This window comes from Lolium rigidum, chromosome 3 (genome assembly GCF_022539505.1).
Source record: "Lolium rigidum isolate FL_2022 chromosome 3, APGP_CSIRO_Lrig_0.1, whole genome shotgun sequence".
Lineage (NCBI taxonomy): Eukaryota > Viridiplantae > Streptophyta > Magnoliopsida > Poales > Poaceae > Lolium > Lolium rigidum.
The window spans coordinates 379,122,973-379,143,466 of NC_061510.1; positions in this window are offsets into that span (position 1 = coordinate 379,122,973).

The window sequence follows — 20,494 nt, forward strand, 5'->3', positions numbered from 1 at the left end:
TTCTCGAGGATTTCTCTGTGCTGCCCGAGCGTTAGCGTGCTCTGCATACCTTAACATTGCTTGGAAATTGCGACAATCTTTCTGCAGGTGCCCCGACTGTCTTTTACCGTTGCTGTCGATGAAAAAGTGCATCTGACACGGCCCATTCATCATGTCTTCAGGGGACACGAAAGGCCTTGGGAACCTAGGCCCGCTATTTTGCCTGTTGTTGCGAGAATCATCCCTGTTATCACCTCGCTGTTCACTGCTTCGCTGATAATCATCTCTCGTTGCTTCCTCCCTGTGTTTGCCCGAAAGCCTGCACGAAATTTGACCTGGAGCGTCATAGTTCCGAGTGCTCGCCGGGAAACCGTCGCCTCGGTTGATAATTTCGACCACGGTCCTCCTCTGGCGACCTGTGCCGTTTGTTGTGGACAGCATCTTCTCCATCTGCCCATCTGTTTGCTATCTCCATTAACGCGGATACTGTCTTTGGGTTGGTCCTTCCCAAGTCCTCGACGAAATCTCCGTGCCTGATTCCTGCGACAAACGCATCTATCGCTCTCTCGTCAGATATATTTTCTGCCGAGTTTTTGATGATATTCCACCTTTGGATATATTTTCTCATTGGCTCATCTGGCTTTTGTCGACATGCTCTCAACTCTTCTAACGACGCAGGTTTTTTGAACGTAGATCTGAAATTCTTGACGAACACATCCTCGAAACTTTCCCAACTGTCGATAGATCCTGGAGTAAGTTTCTTTATCCAAGATCGTGCGGCTCCACTCAAATGCACCTGGATGCTTTGCATAGCTGTTGCCCTGGTTCCTCCTGTGAGCTTCACCGTCTCGAGATAATCAACTAGCCAATCCTCTGGATCTTGAAGGCCGTCGAACTTCTTGAAGTTGTCGGGTAACTTGAATCCTGAAGGGACTCGAGTTTTTCGGACTCTCCTCGTGAAACACGGCAAGCCACACATACCTTCGTCGTTAAGCTCTGGGGATTGCCGCTGTTCCCTTCTGCTTTGCCGCGCTCTGTCGATCCTTGCCTGTGTTGTCGTGTCTCTTGCTCCACTTGGTCCTTCAGGTGCTGCCGCTGTTGCTGCTGCAGGTCGTGGACTATTTTGCCTTGCTGCTCCTTCGGGAGGCGTTGATACAAACGCTGTCCCCATAGCTCCAACTCCTGCTACCGCCATATTGTATGGTGTTTCCCTTGGATCACCCGGAGGTGGTTTAGATGCCGGGATAAAAGCATGTGTCGCCATATACCCAGCTCTGCGGTGTCTTAGGGATGATGTTTCCTCTTGTATCTATCGACATAAAGGACATGTCGAGGTTTTGGACCAAGTGCTCTCTTCTCGCCTCGGGTATATGTTGCAACCTTGATCTTGCTCTGTTTCACGCCTCCCTGTGGCTATCACCCGAAGTTCTAGATTGTCGACTTAGATCTGCCCTTCTCCTGCTAGATGCAGAAGCTGCCTCCTTTCTTCTGTTTAACTCAGCTCTCTGTTTTTCCAATTCTCTTGCAGCTCGTGCGAGCCTATATTGATATGCTTGCAATTCCTATGGTGTGGCTGTGGTGGCCATTGGTTATGTACCGTTCATAGCTCTCGCGGCTCTGTCCCACGCTGCTTGCGAAAGTTGAACTCTGTCTCGCGGCTGCGGCCCGACGTATTTAGTGCCTAGGCCTTGTCGCAGATTGGAGGGATCGACGTACGGATTTCCCAAATCGTCGAAAGCCTCCGACGTTTCCTCTTGATCTTCAATGGCATAAATCTGATGATATTTTGTATTCAGATCTATGTTGGGTTTGGTGACATCATCGTTGAGATTGATGAGGACCTTGCCCACTGTGATAGATTTGTCGATGAAGTTGTGACTGTCGACATCGCTTGAGCCATCGCTTATATATGAGTCCGCAGATGACTCAAATGACATGTCGCTGAAGATCTTGGTGAGTTTCTCTCTTGCTCTGGTGTTGACGTAGTGTGTCGACGAAGTTTCTTCTTCTCCTGACTCGGTTGACGATGTATAGCTTGAAAAATCGGAATCGACCGCCGACGATCCCGACGAAATCGGAATTTCGACATGATACGATCCTTCCTTCTCGACGCGAAAGCGAAACCTTCCGAACGTCATCTCCATAGGCTCCGCCAGATACGCATATGCATCCAAACGGGAGGGTGGGTGAGGAACAAAATCGACAAGACCAGCAGCGATCTGTTTACCTCGATCCATTGTGTTGCTTGCGGTTGATGATGTCGGAGATCTTGAACGTGCCATCGAGATCAGATCCTTACGCCTCTAATTCCCACAGACGGCGCCAATTGACAAGGTATCAACTTGTCAATGCCTATGGATTGTAGGCTAGGGTTTAGTTGGAAGTAGAGGGCAAGTAGATCTCGAAGGTTTCAGTCGAAAAGTACTCGACGATTATGAAAACTAGGGTTTGTAAAGCAATGATTCGATGATCTCTTCGTCCCTCGACTCCCCCTTTATATAGGAGGCGGAGCCGAGGGATTCGTGTTGTACAAGTTACAGAGTCCGGGACGGTTTCTAACTCATCCCGCCAGATTACAAACAACACTTCCTATTACAATTCTAACTTTCCTTAATATATCTTGGGCTCCCGAATCTTCTTATTCTTCGGGTAGTGGGCCTTCAGTAAACCCCGGGTACTATCTTCGGCAGGCCCATTTGGGATGCCTATGTCAGCCTCCAAGAGCAGAGATTTGTAGAACAGCAGCAAGTTTCCCTTAAGTGAATCACCCAAGGTTTATCGAACTCAGGGAGGAAGAGGTCAAAGATATCCCTCTCAAGCAACCCTGCAATTACGATACAAGAAGTCTCTTGTGTCCCCAACACACCTAATACACTTGTCAGATGTATAGGTGCACTAGTTCGGCGAAGAGATAGTGAAATACAAGTAGTATGGATGTATATGAGTGGTAAAAGCAATCTGAATAAAATATGGCAGCGAGTAAACATGCAACAGAACAGTAAATAAACGGAGTTTCAGTGCTTGGAAATAAGGCCTAGGGATCATACTTTCACTAGTGGACACTCTCAACATTGATCACATAACTGAATAAACAAATACCACTTTCTCTACACTCTCTTGTTGGATGACAAACACCATTCATTGTGTACGGCTACAAGAGCACCTCAATGCCGGAGTTAACAAGCTCCACAACATTCGATGTTCATATTTAAATAACCTTAGAGTGCATGATAGACCAACGCAATTATACCGAGTACTAACATAGCATGCACCTGTCAACATCAGTGATGAAAGGGGGAATAGATCACATCAATACTATCATAGTAATAGTTAACTTCATAATCTACAAGAGATCACAATCATAACCTACGCCAAGTACTACATGATGCACACACTCGTCCACATTACATCATGAAGGAGGAATAGACTACTTTAATAACATCACTAGAGTAGCACATAGATGATATTCAACTAGATCACAAAGCTCATGATCACATAAAGATCACATGGGAGAGAGAGATGAACCACATAGCTACGGTAGAGCCCTCAGCCCCGGGGGAGAACTACTCCCTCCTCATCATGGGAGACATCATCGGTGATGAAGATGGCGGTGGTGTCGATGGAGAAGCCTTCCGGGGGCACTTCCCCGTCCCGGCGGCGTGCCGGAACAGAGACTCCTGTCCCCCAGATCTTGGCTTCGCGATGGCGGTGGCTCTGGAAGGTTTCTCGTACCGTGGCTTATTCGTATCGAAGATTTAGGTCAGGGACCTTTAAATATGCGAAGAGGCGGAGTCGGAGGGGGTACGGAGCTGCCACACAACAGGGTGGCGCGGGCCCTAGCCTGGCCGCGCCAGCCCCATGTGTGGGCCCCCTGTGGCTCTCCTCTGGTGGCTCTCGGGTGTTCTGGAAGCTTCGTGGAATTCTAAGATGCTGAGCGTTGATTTCGTCCGATTCCAAGAATATTTCCTTACTAGGATTTCTGAAACCAAAAACAGCAGAAAACAGGAACTGGCACTTCGGCATCTCGTCAATAGGTTAGTTCCAGAAAACGCATCAAAACGATATAAAGTGTGAACAAAACATGTAGGTATTGTCATAAAACTAGCATGGAACATAAGAAATTATAGATACGTTTGAGACGTATCAAGCATCCCCAAGCTCAGTTCCTACTCGCCCTCGAGTAGGTAAACGATAACAATGATAATTTCTTAAGTGACATGCTACCAACATAATCTTGATCAACATTATTGTAAAGCATATGAGATGAATGCAGCGATTTGAAGCAATAGTAAAGACAATGACTAAACAACTGAATCATATAGCAAATACTTTTCATGAATAGTACTTTCAAGACAAGCATCAATAAGTCTTGCATAAGAGTTAACTCATAAAGCAATAGATTCTTAGTAGAAGGCATTGAAGCAACACAAAGGATGATTAAGTTTCAGCAATTTCTTTCAACTTGTAACATGTATATCTCATGGATAGTTGTCAACATAAAGCAATATAACAAGTGCAATAGGTAAACATGTAAGAATCAATGCACACAGTTGACACAAGTGTTTGCTTCTAAGATAGAAAGAATAGGTAAACTGACTCAACAATAAAGTAGAAGAATGGCCCTTCGCAGAGAGGAAGCGAGGATTAAATCATGTGCTAGAGCTTTTTAAGTTTTGAAATCATATAGAGAGCATAAAAGTAAAATTTTGAGAGGTGTTTGTTGTTGTCAACGAATGGTAGCGGGCACTCTAACTACCTTATCAACCAGACTTTCAAGAGCGGCTCCCATGAAGGACGTTATCTCTACCAGCAAGGTAGATCATCCCTCTTCTCTTTTGTTTACACATGTATTTTAGTTTAGTTTATATTTTTTTTTATTTTTTTAGATGACACTCCTCCCAACCTTTGCTTTCTCAAGCCATGGCTAACCGAATCCTCGGGTGCCTTCCAACAATCACATACCATGAAGGAGTGTCTATTTGCAACATTAAGTTGCTTACTGATAGATCAGGGCAAAACATGTGAAGAGAATTATTAATGCAAGTTAATTAATTGGGGTCGGGAACCCCATTGCCGACTCTTTTTGCAAAATTATTGGATAAGCGGATATGCCACTAGTCCATTGGTGAAAGTACGTCGAGTAAATGACAAGATCGAAAGATAAAACCCCACATACTTCCTCATGAGCTATAAAACATTGACACAAATAAGAGATAATAGCTTTTAAATTGTTTAAAGGTAGCACATGAAGTATTTGCTTGGAATGGCGAGAAAAATACCATGTGGTAGGTAGGTATGGTGGACACAAATGGCATAGTTTTTGGCTCAAGGATTTGGATGCACGAGAAGAATTCCTCTCAATACAAGGCTAGGCTAGCAAGGTTGTTTGAAGCAAACTCAAGTATAAACCGGTGCAGCAAGACTCACATATGAACATATTGTAAGCATTATAAGACTTTACATCGTCTTCCTTGTTGTTCAAACACCTTAACCAGAAAATATCTAGACTCTAGAGAACAATCATGCAAACCAAATTTTAACAAGCTCTATGCAATTCTTCATTAATGGGTACAAAGTACATGATGCACGAGCTTAAACATGATCCATATGAGCACAACAATTGCCAAGTATCAAATTATTGAAGACATTATACCAATTACCACATGCAGCATTTTCTGTTTCCAACCATATAGCAATTAACAAAGCGGTTTTCAACTCCGTCATGAACATTAAAGATAGAACTAAGAACACCAGTGTTCATATGAACAAGCGGAGCGTGTCTCTCTCCCACACAAGCATGAATTTATTCAGAGAAGGAAAATAGCAAAACGAAAAATAAAAACAAACAGACGCTCCAAGTAAAGTACATAAGATGTGACCGAATAAAAATATAGTTTCAAGAGAAGAAACCTGATAAATTGTTGATGAAGAAGGGGATGCCTTGGGCATCCCCAAGCTTAGACGCTTGAGTCTTCTTGAAATATGCAGGGATGAACCACGGGGGCATCCCCAAGCTTAGACTTTCCACTCTTCTTGATCATAGTATATCATCCTCCTCTCTTGACCCTTGAAAACTTCCTCCACACCAAACTTAAAACAAACTCATTAGAGGGTTAGTGCATAATCAAAAATTCACATGTTCGAGAGGTGACACAATCATTCTTAACACTTCGGACATTGCACAAAGCTACTGGAAGTTAATGGAACAAAGAAATCCATCCAACTCATCAAAAGAGGCAATGCGAAATAAAAGGCGGAATCTGTCAAAAACGAACGATCCGTAAAGACGAATTTTTTTAGAGGCACTTGGACTTGCTCGGATGAAAATGCTCAAATTGAATGAAAGTTGCGTACATATTTGAGGATCACGCACGTAAATTGGCAGATTTTTCGAGTTACCTACGGAGAACCCTGCCCAAATTCGTGACGTACTGAAACTGTTTCTCGCGCGAGTAATCCAAATCTAGTATCAACATTACTATCAAAGACTTTACTTGGCACAACAATGCAATAAAATAAGATAAGGAGAGGTTGCTACAGTACAAAACAGTAGCACAATAAAGACATGGGTTATCTCCCAAGAAGTTATTTCTTTATAGCCATTAAGATGGGCTCAGCAATTTTAATGATGCTCGCGCAAGAAATAAGAGTTGAAGCAAAAGAGAGCATCAAGAAGCAAATTAGAAACACTTTTAAGCCTAACCCACTTCCTATAAAAAGGAATCTTGTAAATAAACAAGTCATGTAGGCATAATGCAACAAGCATAGGAAAACTAGACAAGCGCAACTTCAAGATTTTCAGCATATAGAGAGGTGTTTTAGTAACATGAAAACTTCTACAACCATATTTTCCTCTCTCATAATGATTTTCAGTAGCATCATGAACAAACTCAACAATATAAGTATCACATAAAGCATTTTTATTCACATGCATAAAAGTATCATTACTCTCCACATAAGCATAATCAATTTTATTAGTTGTAGTGGGAGCAAATTCAACAAAGTAGCTATCATTATTATTCTCATCATAAAATATAGGAGGTATAGTATCATCATAATAAACTTTATCCTCCATAGTAGGCGGCACCAGAAGACCAGTATCATTATAATCATCATATATGGGAGGCATATCATAATCAACATAAACTTTCTCCTCAATACCCGGAGGGCTAAAGAGATCATTTTCATCAAAACCGACCTCCCCAAGCTTAGAATTTTCTATATCATTATCAACAATGGTGTTCAAAGTGTTCATACTAATATTACTACTAGCATGCAAATAAGGTTCCATATGTTTTTTAATTTTCGCATTAAACCATTCATGTCTTGACTCAGGAAATAGTTTAAAAAGCTCACAGATGTTTCCCATTATGCCTTACTAGTGTTTAACAAGAAACCAAAAGATGCAATTGCAAGATCTAAAGGAAATAGCTTCGAGCACTCACAACGGCAACAAAAAAGTACTTAGTTACCTGGGACCGGAGTGTGAGTGTCTTTTACCTTTCCTCCCCGGCAACGGCGCCAGAAAAGTGCTTGATATCTACGCACGCTTCTATTCCTGTAGACAGTGTTGGGCCTCCAAGAGCAGAGGTTTGTAGAACAGCAGCAAGTTTCCCTTAAGTGAATCACCCAAGGTTTATCGAACTCAGGGAGGAAGAGGTCAAAGATATCCCTCTCAAGCAACCCCGCAATTACGATACAAGAAGTCTCTTGTGTCCCCAACACACCTAATACACTTGTCGGATGTATAGGTGCACTAGTTCGACGAAGAGATAGTGAAATACAAGTAGTATGGATGTATATGAGTGGTAATAGCAATCTGAATAAAAATATGGCAGCGAGTAAACATGCAACGAACGAGTAAATAAATGGAGTTTCGAGTGCTTGGAAACAAGGCCTAGGGATCATACTTTCACTAGTGGACACTCTCAACATTGATCACATAACTGAATAAACAAATACCACTTTCTCTACACTCTCTTGTTGGATGACAAACACCATTCATTGTGTAGGGCTACAAGAGCACCTCAATACCGGAGTTAACAAGCTCCACAACATTCGATGTTCATATTTAAATAACCTTAGAGTGCATGATAGACCAACGCAATTATACCGAGTACTAACATAGCATGCACCTGTCAACATCGGCTATGAAAGGGGGAATAGATCACATCAATACTGTCATAGTAATAGTTAACTTCATAATCTACAAGAGATCACAATCATAACCTACGCCAAGTACTACATGATGCACACACTGTCCACATTACATCATGAAGGAGGAATAGACTACTTCAATAACATCACTAGAGTAGCACATAGATGATATTCAACTAGATCACAAAGCTCATGATCACATAAAGATCACATGGGAGAGAGAGATGAACTACATAGCTACGGTAGAGCCCTCAGCCCCGGGGGAGAACTACTCCCTCCTCATCATGGGAGACAACAGCGGTGATGAAGATGGCGGTGGTGTCGATGGAGAAGCCTTCCGGGGGCACTTCCCCGTCCCGACGGCGTGCCGGAACAGAGACTCCTGTCCCCCAGATCTTGGCTTCGCGATGGCGGTGGCTCTGGAAGGTTTCTCGTACCGTGGCTTATTCGTATCGAAGATTTAGGTCAGGGACCTTTAAATAGGCGAAGAGGCGGAGTCGGAGGGGGTACGGAGCCGCCACACAACAGGGTGGCGCGGGCCCTAGCCTGGCCGCGCCAGCCCCATGTGTGGGCCCCCTGTGGCTCTCCTCTGGTGGCTCTCGGGTGTTCTGGAAGCTTCGTGGAATTCTAAGATGATGAGCGTTGATTTCGTCCGATTCCGAGAATATTTCCTTACTAGGATTTCTCAAACCAAAAACAGCAGAAAACATGAACTGGCACTTCGGCATCTCGTCAATAGGTTAGTTCCGGAAAACGCATCAAAACGATATAAAGTGTGAACAAAACATGTAGGTATTGTCATAAAACTAGCATGGAACATAAGAAATTATAGATACGTTTGAGACGTATCAACAAGCTAGAACCCAAAGCGGAGAAATGCGTCTTCATAGGATACCCTAAGGAAACTATAGGGTATACTTTCTATCACAAATCCGAAGGCAAAATCTTTGTTGCCAAGAACGGAACCTTTCTTGAAAAAGAGTTTCTCACTAAAGAAGTGACTCGGAAGAAAAGTAGAACTCGACGAGAGTTACTCGAACCTTCTCTCGTTGACCGGAGTAGCGCGATGACGGAAGATGTTCCTGTGCCGCCTGCATCGGTAACAGAGGAAGCTAATGATAATGTTCATGAAACTTCGAGCGAGGTAGCTACTGAACCTCGCAGATCGACAAGGGAACGTACCACGCCAGACTGGTATGATCCTTGTCTAAATGTCATGATTGTGGACAACAATGATGAGGATCCTGCGACGTATGAAGAAGCGATGATGAGCCCAGATTCCAACAAATGGCAAGAAGCCATGAAATCCGAAATGGGATCCATGTATGATAACAAAGTATGGACTTTGGTAGACTTACCTGATAGCCGAAAGGCTATCGAGAATAAATGGATCTTCAAGAGAAAAACAGATTCTGATGGTAATGTTACCGTCTATAAAGCCCGACTTGTCGCAAAGGGTTTCCGACAAATTCAAGGTGTTGACTACGATGAGACCTTCTCACCTGTAGCGAAGCTAAAGTCTGTGAGGATTTTGTTAGCAATAGCTGCATTTTTCGATTATGAGATTTGGGAGATGGATGTCAAAACGGCGTTCCTTAATGGTGACATTGAGGAAGAGTTGTATATGGTACAACCCAAAGGTTTTGTCGATCCTAAAAATGCTGACAAGGTATGCAAACTTCAGCGTTCAATTTATGGACTGAAGCAAGCATCCAAGAGTTGGAACCGACGCTTTGATAAGAAGATCAAAGACTTCGGGTTTATACAGTGCCATGGAGAGGCCTGTATTTACAAGAAAGTGAGTGGGAGCTCTGTAGCATTCCTGATATTGTATGTAAATGACATATTATTGATTGGGAATGATATAGAACTATTAAACGATGTAAAAGGTTATTTGAATAAGTGTTTTTCAATGAAGGACCTTGGTGAAGCAACGTACATTTTAGGCATCAAGATTTATAGAGATAGATCAAGACGCCTAATAGGGCTTTCATAGAGTACATACCTGGACAAGATTCTAAAGAAGTTTAGAATGGATGAAAGTAAGAAAGGATTCTTACCGATGTTGCCAGGTAAGGTCTTGAGTAAGACTCAAGGTCTGGCTACGGCAGAAGAAATAGAGAGGATGAATCAGATCCCCTGTGCCTCGACAGTAGGCTCTATCATGTATGCCATGCTGTGTACTAGACCGGATATGGCACATGATGTTAGTTTGACTAGCAGATATCAAAGTGATCCAGGAATGGAACACTGGACAGCGGTCAAGAATATCCTGAAGTACTTGAAAAGAACTAAGGATATGTTTCTGTTATCACCAGAATTTGACCGAGTCAGAGGTGGGCCGCGATCAAGATGGGCTTGAAGAATATACACGGAAGAAATACGTGAATCGGCCTTATATGCAAAGTTTAGGCTAGTTTGCCCGTGTATCTGTAATATAGTAGGATACGTGTCGGTTAGATAGAGTTTGGCTCGTGCCCGGTTGGGATTGTTCCCACGATTAGAAAGTCTACGGACTATAAATATGTATCTAGGGTTCATGAAATAAACAACAATCGCGTTCACCACAAACCAATCTAGGCGCATCGCCAACTCCCTTGTCTCGAGGGTTTCTTCCGGGTAAGCATCATGCTGCCTAGATCGCATCTTGCGATCTAGGCGATACGTTTATTCGCTATCCATGCGTTGCTCGTACCGAAGCCTTTTTGATGGCGAGCAACGTAGTTATCTTAGATGTGTTAGGGTTAGCATTGTTCATCGTATCATATGCTATCGTCGTGCAACCCTTAGACATCTAGCCGCCCTTACGCCTATCTTAGGTGTAAGGGCGGCACCCCGCTTGATCATTATTTAGTAGATCCGATCCGTTATGGTTGCTGCTTGTTCTTCAAGGATTAGTTTAATATCTGCATAGTTAAGCCTTACAAACGGGTTGAAGGATCCAGTGGCGCGTAGGGTGTAGTTTGCTAGCCCTAGACAGGATGTTCCGGGGATCAACCTCGTGTTGGTTTTTAGGCCTTGTCTAGGGTCGGCTTACGATCACCGTGCGTGGCCGCCGAGGCTCAATCACGAGTAGGATGTTCCGATTATGTGGTGAAAACCCTAAATCGTAGTAGGTCGTTTTAGCTTTATTTTGATCAAGCAGGACCACCATATATTCGTACACCCCGTACGGATCATGGGTGGATCGGCTCTTTGAGCCGATCTACGAGACAACCCGAGAGCCGATCGAGGCTCGTATTTAATGTTTACGTGTATGCCATGCGAGGAAACTAAGCGAGGCACATCCATCACCTTCCCGACCGGGTATAGGTCGGGTGGCATGCTCCTTGCACCAGCATCGGACGTGCGTGCCGAGTCTTTGCGGGCCGTCGCTCGGAGGGACCGGGGCCAGCCCGCGAGTCTCGGGAGCCTCCCGGCTCTCTTGTGTTGCCCGTCGCTGCTCGCCGGTGGGTTTCTGACCGCAACACATTCTGGCACGCTCGGTGGGACAATCTTCGACATCAACCGCATCGCCATCTACATTTGAGATGGTGGAAGGCACCCCAGTCACGTACGAGGATCTGACCGAGGAGCTCAAGAAGAAGTATGACGAGGTCAAAGCGATCCTCGAAGCCGACCTCATCGGCTCTTTTCACAGAACCCGCTCACATGGCATCAGGTGGAAAGGGTTCTCACCTGAAGGCGCGCTCGATGGAGTGGACCCGTCCGCCCCGTCAGAAGAACGCACCAGGTCTCTGCGTCAGGAGATTAACTTCATGGTAGCTCATTCGCTGCACCGCCATTCTGAGAGCCTGGTGAACACTTTGGAGCGTGTCGCTCTTCGGGTGATCCAGGAGATCATGAGGCATCAGTACTCTCCGTCAGGACCAGCTCTAGGGACTTACCAGGGAGAGATGCCACTCCAGTCCCGACCGCCACTGCCATTCGCGTTGGCAGCACCAGAAGTGCCGAGTTCACCGGCATACGCCGTTGACATGGTGGAATGCACGTACCCTGGGGGGTGCCAGCCAAGATTCTCGTTCAACATCAACATGGTAGGACTTGGGCGCCACCCTGGTAAGGACAGAGACGAGGGCAGCTGCTCTCATAGCAAGGACACAGAGGAAGCCGTTCCACGCGACCGGCTTCGTCACGATGGCAAGCGCTACATCACAGGGGGAGAAGTAAGGAATGTGAGATATCAGCGACCTCTCTCTGATCACCTCCTCAACAAGTATGTGAGTCAATATGACCAACGCCGACGACCCAACGACGATGGTGAAAGAGATCGTCTGGCTAGGGACGCCAGGAGACATCGTCGGCATGATCGCGACGAGGAGAGATATGAGCGCCACGCCAAGGAAAGGTCAAGAGAGCAAGACGACGAGGATAGGCACTGGGACTGTCCCTTCTTCAGACACTGCTGGGATTCAGGAATGAGCCGATTGCCTACAATCGGCAAGCGCCGAGAATGTAGACGGAAGAAGAAGGATGCAGCTAACGTGTCCGTGTTCAAACGTCTAGGGCCTCTCCCGCCTCGGAACAAGCACGCCGAGTCCTCTCGGGTGGAAGATCTCGAGGAAATGGAAGACGATGATGAAGAAGAAGATAAGTACCACCGGCCAAGGTGGTGCCCCGATGGACTCGGCCGTTCCCAAAAGCGTAGGGTTCGGCGACTACGTGGTTTGGAGGAAGCCAAAAGGTTATACCCGCACACGTTGAGGAAGGCGCGGCCCGATCCGGCCGCTAAAATTCAGCGAACCCCGGACGAAGAAGGTCGGCCACAAAGGAAAGAGTGGCGCCCCGGACAAAAGAAAGCCAATGATGAAACATCGGTCGGCACAAACATGGTGTTCATCCTTCCGACGGAGTTTAGTGCTCCGAGATTAGACGAAGCACCTGTGGCACAACTTGACTGCGGCCCACGACCGGTTATCTTTGAGAAGCCACGAGAAAGAAGCTACGGACATCCGAAGGCCCCGTACTTGCGAGGTTATATCAATGGGCAGCCTGTCAACAAGATGCTCTGGTGGACACCGGAGCGGCGGTCAACATTATGCCATACTCCATGCTACGTCGGTTGGGACGCTCTAGCTCGGATCCGATCAAGACCAACGTGACACTGAGCGATTTCAACGGCCAAGCGTCTGACGCACAAGGTGTTTCGAACGTGGATCTGACCGTAGGAAGGAAAACCATCCCTACGACGTTCTTTATTGTCGATAGCAAGAGCACCTATGCTGTCCTGCTAGGAAGAGATTGGATCCACGCCAACTGTTACATTCCATCCACGATGCACCAATGCGTAATACAATGGGATGGAGATGAGGTAGAGGTCGTCCATGCAGATGACTCAGCCGAGATTTCAACGGCCGGCATGAACAGCTTGGGAAACAGAGCAGGCCAAGAGCCACTCTCAGGCATCAATTTGGACGACTGCGAGCGCATCGACGTGACAAAGGATGGGGTTAGGCTGGTCTTATCCACCGGCCTGACCGTGTAGCAAGAACAAACCTATGGACAAACATGGCGAGGCCGATCCTTGGGATCGGCCCCAAAGATCTATAGAGGAACATTGCAAAACCTTCATTGAGCGACTCAATCAACATGGAAGCCGATTCCAGCAATCGGCCAAAATTATCCTCACCATGCGTTCTGCCTGTGTGCAACATCGATCTAATGGGCAGCGGTTTTACGTCGGCTGATGAGAGTCAACATTAGTCCTAACGGAGCCGACATTCAAATACAGTGCCTTGGCTAACTACAGAGCCGATATCCGCAGTTACTCGGCGGATTCGGCTCGGGGGCACCTAATCGGATGAACATGTGCGATACATGTGCGGTGAAATATTGGGGGCCGATAGAAAATCGGCCGATAAAAAGAAATTCTCATGGTATACAGGTGATGCACGGGCATCGACTTTAGAGCTAAGAAACAAAGCCGATGCACGACCATCGACTCTAGTACAATTACACGGGATCTACCCATTGCGTGTTCAAGACGCGGATTTTCACCAAGTCGGTCTTCGGTTCGGTTTGTGAGGCCTTCTGCTTCCTCGAGGGAGTGAACAATGAGAGCTTCCTCAGCTGCAATGGGCCGATTTTGGTGCCTGAACTTTCTCTTCGAGGACTTCCAACCCTTTGCGCCTGTTCAGCAGCACTGTCAGAAGCGTCAGTTTTGGCATACAAGGCAGCCTTTTGTTCATTAAGCCGTTGGTGTTTCGTCTACAATATCAGCTTGCAATGAAAGAAAAGGCAATCGATGGGGGCAAGTTGGCTGGCTCGGCATGGTGGCTGTCTCAGAATTACCTGAGTTCTGATTTGTGCATCCTCACCGCTATTCTCGCCTTGACTGAGGCTCGGGGGCAGGCGGCACAGTAGATGCTTTGTTTTTAGAAGCCGATTGGGGTGTCATCGGCTGGTCCTTCGACGCAACCTTCTTCAAAAATGGTGAGTTCTTGCAGAAGAGGATCACTGGAGCTGGTGGGAGGAATTTAAGGGCTCTCTTGAGGGCAAGGGTCTTTCACATTATCCACCAGATCTCAAAGTCATCGATCGAAGAGTTGAAGGACGGATTGTGAAGAACCGATGCGTTGCTATCGGCTCATTGAGCATTGGCTAAGTGAACAATCGGCAAAGTCGGTATGAGGAAATCGGCTAAATTAGCTTAAAGGAAATCAGCAAAATCAAACGCGGGGAAATTCTTCATTGATAAATAAGATTTCTTACATAAAGAGCTGATCTGCTCTCAAAAGGAAATACTAGGGGGTACATTGCCCCATCTACTACTGCCGATCCTATGCTACGGGCCTATCTACGGGCCGTCGGCCGCCTTCGTCGTCGCCGTCGTCGCCGCTGTCGGCGCTACTCCCGGCCGGGCTCGTCGTCGGCCGATGCGGCGGCCGCCGGCAGGGCCTTCGTTGTCCTCGTCCTCCTCGTCGGCGTCGTCGTCGTCGCTGTCGAAGTCGCTGAGGTTCCCCGGCCAGGGACAGAAGCGCTTGGCCGGCGGTTCGTCGGAGGAGGTGTCATCCTCCTCCTCCTTCTCCTCCTCCTCCTCCTCCTCGGGGGAGGTGAAGTCATCATAGGAGAAGCGATCGTCGTCGCTCTCCTCCTCCGTTTCCCCGTCGGCGAGGAAGCGGAGGTCACTTTCCCCGTCGGTCGAGGACTTGTCGTCCTCAGACCAGACGGAGAAATCGTGACTGGACTCCTCCCCGGCTTCGATGGCACGGCGGATGTTGGCCGCATGGGCCTCCTCCGGGTTCCACTCCGGTGTCGGCTCGCGGGAGGAGGAGGATTGGGTGGAAAGACCCGATGAGGCAGAGGAAGAAGAAGACATGGTGGCGCAGGAGGGCTTTTGGAGTGCTAATGCGAAGGGGATGAAGAAGCAAACTGTTTGGAGCGGTTAAATAAAAGGGGATATAGTGGAAATTCAATGCCAGAGCAGTTTCCGAGGAAGTGGTGCCCAATAAAAAAAAACAACAATTTTGCCAGGACACGCGGAAGTGGAAGAGGCAAGGTATCATGATAAAGGATACTGCGACGGTTCTGCCACGACATGACCCGACGAAGAAAGAGCGGAGTGATTTTGGAATTATCAATTCCAAAACCAGGGGGGCATGTGTTATCACCAGAATTTGACCGAGACAGAGGTGGGCCGCGATCAAGATGGGCTTGAAGAATATACACGGAAGAAATACGTGAATCGGCCTTATATGCAAAGTTTGGGTTAGTTTGCCCGTGTATCTGTAATATAGTAGGATACGTGTCGGTTAGATAGAGTTTGGCTCGTGCCCGGTTGGGATTGTTCCCACGATTAGAAAGTCTACGGACTATAAATATGTATCTAGGGTTCATGAAATAAACAACAATCACGTTCACCACAAACCAATCTAGGCGCATCGCCAACTCCCTTGTCTCGAGGGTTTCTTCCGGGTAAGCATCATGCTGCCTAGATCGCATCTTGCGATCTAGGCAGTACACGTTTATTCGCTATCCATGCGTTGCTCGTACTGAAGCCTTTTTGATGGCGAGCAACGTAGTTATCTTAGATGTGTTAGGGTTAGCATTGTTCATCGTATCATATGCTATCGTCGTGCAACCCTTAGACATCTAGCCGCCCTTACGCCTATCTTAGGTGTAAGGGCGGCACCCCCTTGATCATTATTTAGTAGATCCGATCCGTTATGGTTGCTTGCTTGTTCTTCAAGGATTAGTTTAATATACTGCATAGTTAGGCCTTACAAACGGGTTGAAGGATCCGGTGGCGCGTAGGGTGTAGTTTGCTAGCCCTAGACGGGATGTTCGGGGATCAACCTCGTGTTGGTTTTTAGGCCTTGTCTAGGGTCGGCTTACGATCACCGTGCGTGGCCGCCGAGCTCAATCACGAGTAGGATGTTCCGATTATGTGGTGAAAACCCTAAATCGTAGTAGGTCGTTTTAGCTTTATTTTGATCAAGCGGGACCACCATATATTCGTACACCCCGTACGGATCATGGGTGGATCGGCTCTTTGAGCCGATCTACGGGACAACCCGAGAGCCGATCGAGGCTCGTATTTAATGTTTACGTGTATGCCATGCGGAGAAACTAAGCGAGGCACATCCATCACCTTCCCGACCGGGTATAGGTCGGGTTGCACGCCCTGCACCCGAGCATCGGACGTGCGTGCCGAGTCTTTGCGGGCCGTCGCTCGGAGGGACTAGGGCCAGCCGCGATCTCGGGAGCCTCCCGGCTCTATCGTGTTGCCCGTCGCTGCTCGCCGGTGGGTTTCGACCGCAACGGTTTCTTTGTTATGGAGGTGACCAAGAGCTCGTTGTAACTCGGTTACACCGATGCAAGTTGGAACACTGATCCTGATGACTCTAAGTCTCAGTCTGGGTACGTGTTTATATTGAATGGTGCTGCAGTAAGTTGGTGCAGCTCCAAGCAGTGCACGGTGGCGAAGTCTTCTACAAAATCGGAATACATAGCGGCTTCGGAGGCTTCATCGGAAGCGGTATGGATGAAGAGGTTCATTGTTGAGCTTGGTGTGGTTCCTAGTGCATTGGACCCACTAGTCATTTATTGTGACAATATGGGTGCCATCACCAATGCACAAGAACCAAGGTCACACAAGAAGCTAAAGCATATCAAGCTGCGTTTTCATTCGATTCGCAAGTACATCGAAGATGGAGAAGTAAAGATTTGCAAAGTACACACTGATCTGAATGTAGCAGATCCGTTGACTAAAGCTCTCCCTAGGGAAAAGCATGACCAACACCAGAATGCCATGGGTGTTAGGTACCTTACAATGTAATCTAGATTATTGACTCTAGTGCAAGTGGGAGACTGTTGAATATATGCCCAAGAGGCAATAATAAATTGGTTATTATATATATTTGTGTTTATGATAAATGTTTATATACCATGCTATAATTGTATTAACCGAAACATTAATACATGTGTGTTATGTAAACAACAAGGAGTCCCTAGTAAGCCTCTTGTATAACTAGCTTGTTGATTAATAGATGATCATAGTTTCGTGATCATGAACATTGGATGTTATTAATAACAAGGTTATGTCATTATGTGAATGATGTAATGGACACACCCAATTAAGTGTAGCATAAGATCACGTCATTAAGTTCATTTGCTATAAGCTTTCGATACATAGTTACCTAGTCCTTTCGACCATGAGATCATGTAAATCACTTATGCCGGAAGGGTACTTTGATTACATCAAACGCCACTCGCAGTAAATGAGTGGTTATAAAGGTGGGATTAGGTATCCGGAAAGTATGAGTTGAGGCATATGGATCAACGATGGGATTTGTCCATCCCGATGACGGATAGATATACTCGGGCCCTCTCGGTGGAATGTCGTCTAATTAGTTTGCAAACATATGAATGGTTCATAAGAGACTACATACCACGGTACGAGTAAAGAGTACTTGTCATGAGACGAGGTTGAACGAGGTATAGAGATACCGATGATCAAACCTCGGACAAGTAAAATATCGCGTGACAAAGGGAATCGGTATCGTATGTAAATGATTCATTCGATCACTAAGTCATCGTTGAATATGTGGGAGCCATTATGGATCTCCAGATCCCGCTATTGGTTATTGGTCGGAGAGAAGTCTCAACCATGTCTGCATGGTTCGCGAACCGTAGGGTGACACACTTAAGGTTTGATGTCATTTGAGTAGATATGGAATATGGAATGGAGTTCGAAGTTTTGTTCGGAGTTTCGGATGAGATCCAGGACATCACGAGGAGTTCCGGAATGGTCCGGAGAATAAGATTCATATATAGGAAGTCAGTTTACAAGTTTGAAAATGATCCGGTGCATTTATGGAAGGTTCTAGAAGGTTCTAGAAAAGTCCGAAAGAAAGGCACTATGGAAGGTGGAGTCCTGGAGGGACTCCACAAGCTTGGCCGGCCAACCCTAAGGGGAGGAGTCCCAGGTGGGCTCCACCTGTGGTGGCCGGCCACCCCCCTCAAGGAAAGATGGGAGTCCCACCTTGAGTAGGACTCCCATCTTGAGTAGGTTTCCCACCAAAGGTAGGTTTTGGTGTTGGGGTCTTATTCGAAGACTTGGACTACAACTCTTGGGGCTTCCACCTATATAATGAGGGGCATAGGGGAGGGGCCGGCCACACCCTTGGCCGCACCACCACAACACCCCTTGAGGCCGGCGCCCTAGCCCCCTCTCCCCAAACCCTAGCCACCTCCTCCTCCACACACAACTCCCGCAGCGCATAGGCGAAGCCTTGCCGGAGTTCTCCATCACCACCGCCACCACGCCGTCGTGCTGCCGGGATTCTGAGGATGATCTACTACTTCCGCTGCCCGCTGGAACGGGGAGAAGGACGCCGTCTTCATCAACACTGAACGTGTGACCGAGTACGGAGGTGCTGCCCGATTGTGGCACCGTCAAGATCTTCTACGCGCTTTTGCAAGCGGCAAGTGATCGACTACATCCACCCCGAGATCTAATCTCGTTAAGCTTTGCGATCTTCGAGGGTTAGTCTCTTCATCTCCTCGTTGCTACTGTCTACTAGATTAGATCTTGGCTTGTGTTTTTCGTTCTTGCGGTAGGAATTTTTTTGTTTTCTATGCTACGAATCCCATTACCTACCACTATTCACTACAGTCATCTCCTCCGTGTTCTTCGTTACCTTCGTGGCACGATCACTCGTCGCCTTTTCTTTCCCCGCTCCAGCTCTCTCCAGCTCCAGTGCTACTCGGATGCTACGTGGGCGAGTGATCCTACGGACCGTCGTTCACTTTCTGCTTACTGTGTGTTTCTTGGTGGTTCGCTTGTTTCTTGGAAGACGAAGAAACATGTAGTAGTTTCCCGTTGGAGTGTTGAGGCTGAGTTACGGGCTATGACTTTGTTGATTGCTGAGGTGACCTGGTTAGGATGGTTGCTTGCAGATTTTGGGGTCTCTGTTACGACACCCACTCCACTTTTGTCTGACAGTACATGTGCTATCAGTATTGCACGTGATCCGGTCAAGCATGAGCTGGCCAAGTATATTGGTGTTGATGCTTTTTATACACGTGCTCAGGTGCAGGATGATGTTGTTGCGGTTCATTATGTGCCTTCAGATTTGCAGTTAGCGGATTTCTTTACGAAGGCACAGACTCGAGCGCAGCATGATTTCTTACTCTCCAAACTCAGTGTTGTGGATCCACCATGAGTTTGAGGCGGGGTGTTAGATGTATATATTTGTATATTGTAGTTTCCCCACATGTTAGGGGGCTTCTTGCATATTTGCACCTGTACATGTACTATATATTATGGCCTTTGGCCTCCTGGTAATACATCAAGCATATTGCCCTAACAGATATGTCTAATTAATTGTTTAAAATACCGAAATCAGTAAGACATGACTTCCTGTAAACAAGGTAAACACAATGGCGCAATGTTTAACTTGTCAAAAGAAACTTCATAGATGGACACCCCTCGTTCTGTTAAAAAGAAGACATCAGTCACGTCCAACTAGCAATATCCGTGTAATTTTTAAGTTAATATGTGTTAAATTTTGTGTACTTTTAATTTAGTAGGAACTGATCTTAATATACTTATGCTCATTGGTTCACAAAAAGGATACATTTGGATGACTCTGAGGCTTATCCAAAGAGTGTAATTATCCGACCATTCAGAAGAAATCTTGCGTACATTAAAGTTAAAGAAGCTAATTGTGTGATGCTAGATTAACTAAGATAAACTGTCTTGTATAATGATTCTTCTGTCGTTCCAATAAGAGACAATGTTCTAGCTAGGAGAAGATATGCTATTTCTTCTCTATTATCCAGATATGCTATTTCTTCTCTATTATCCAACTCAGAGAACATTTTACATGTCATTGTTAGGATAACACATTCTAAC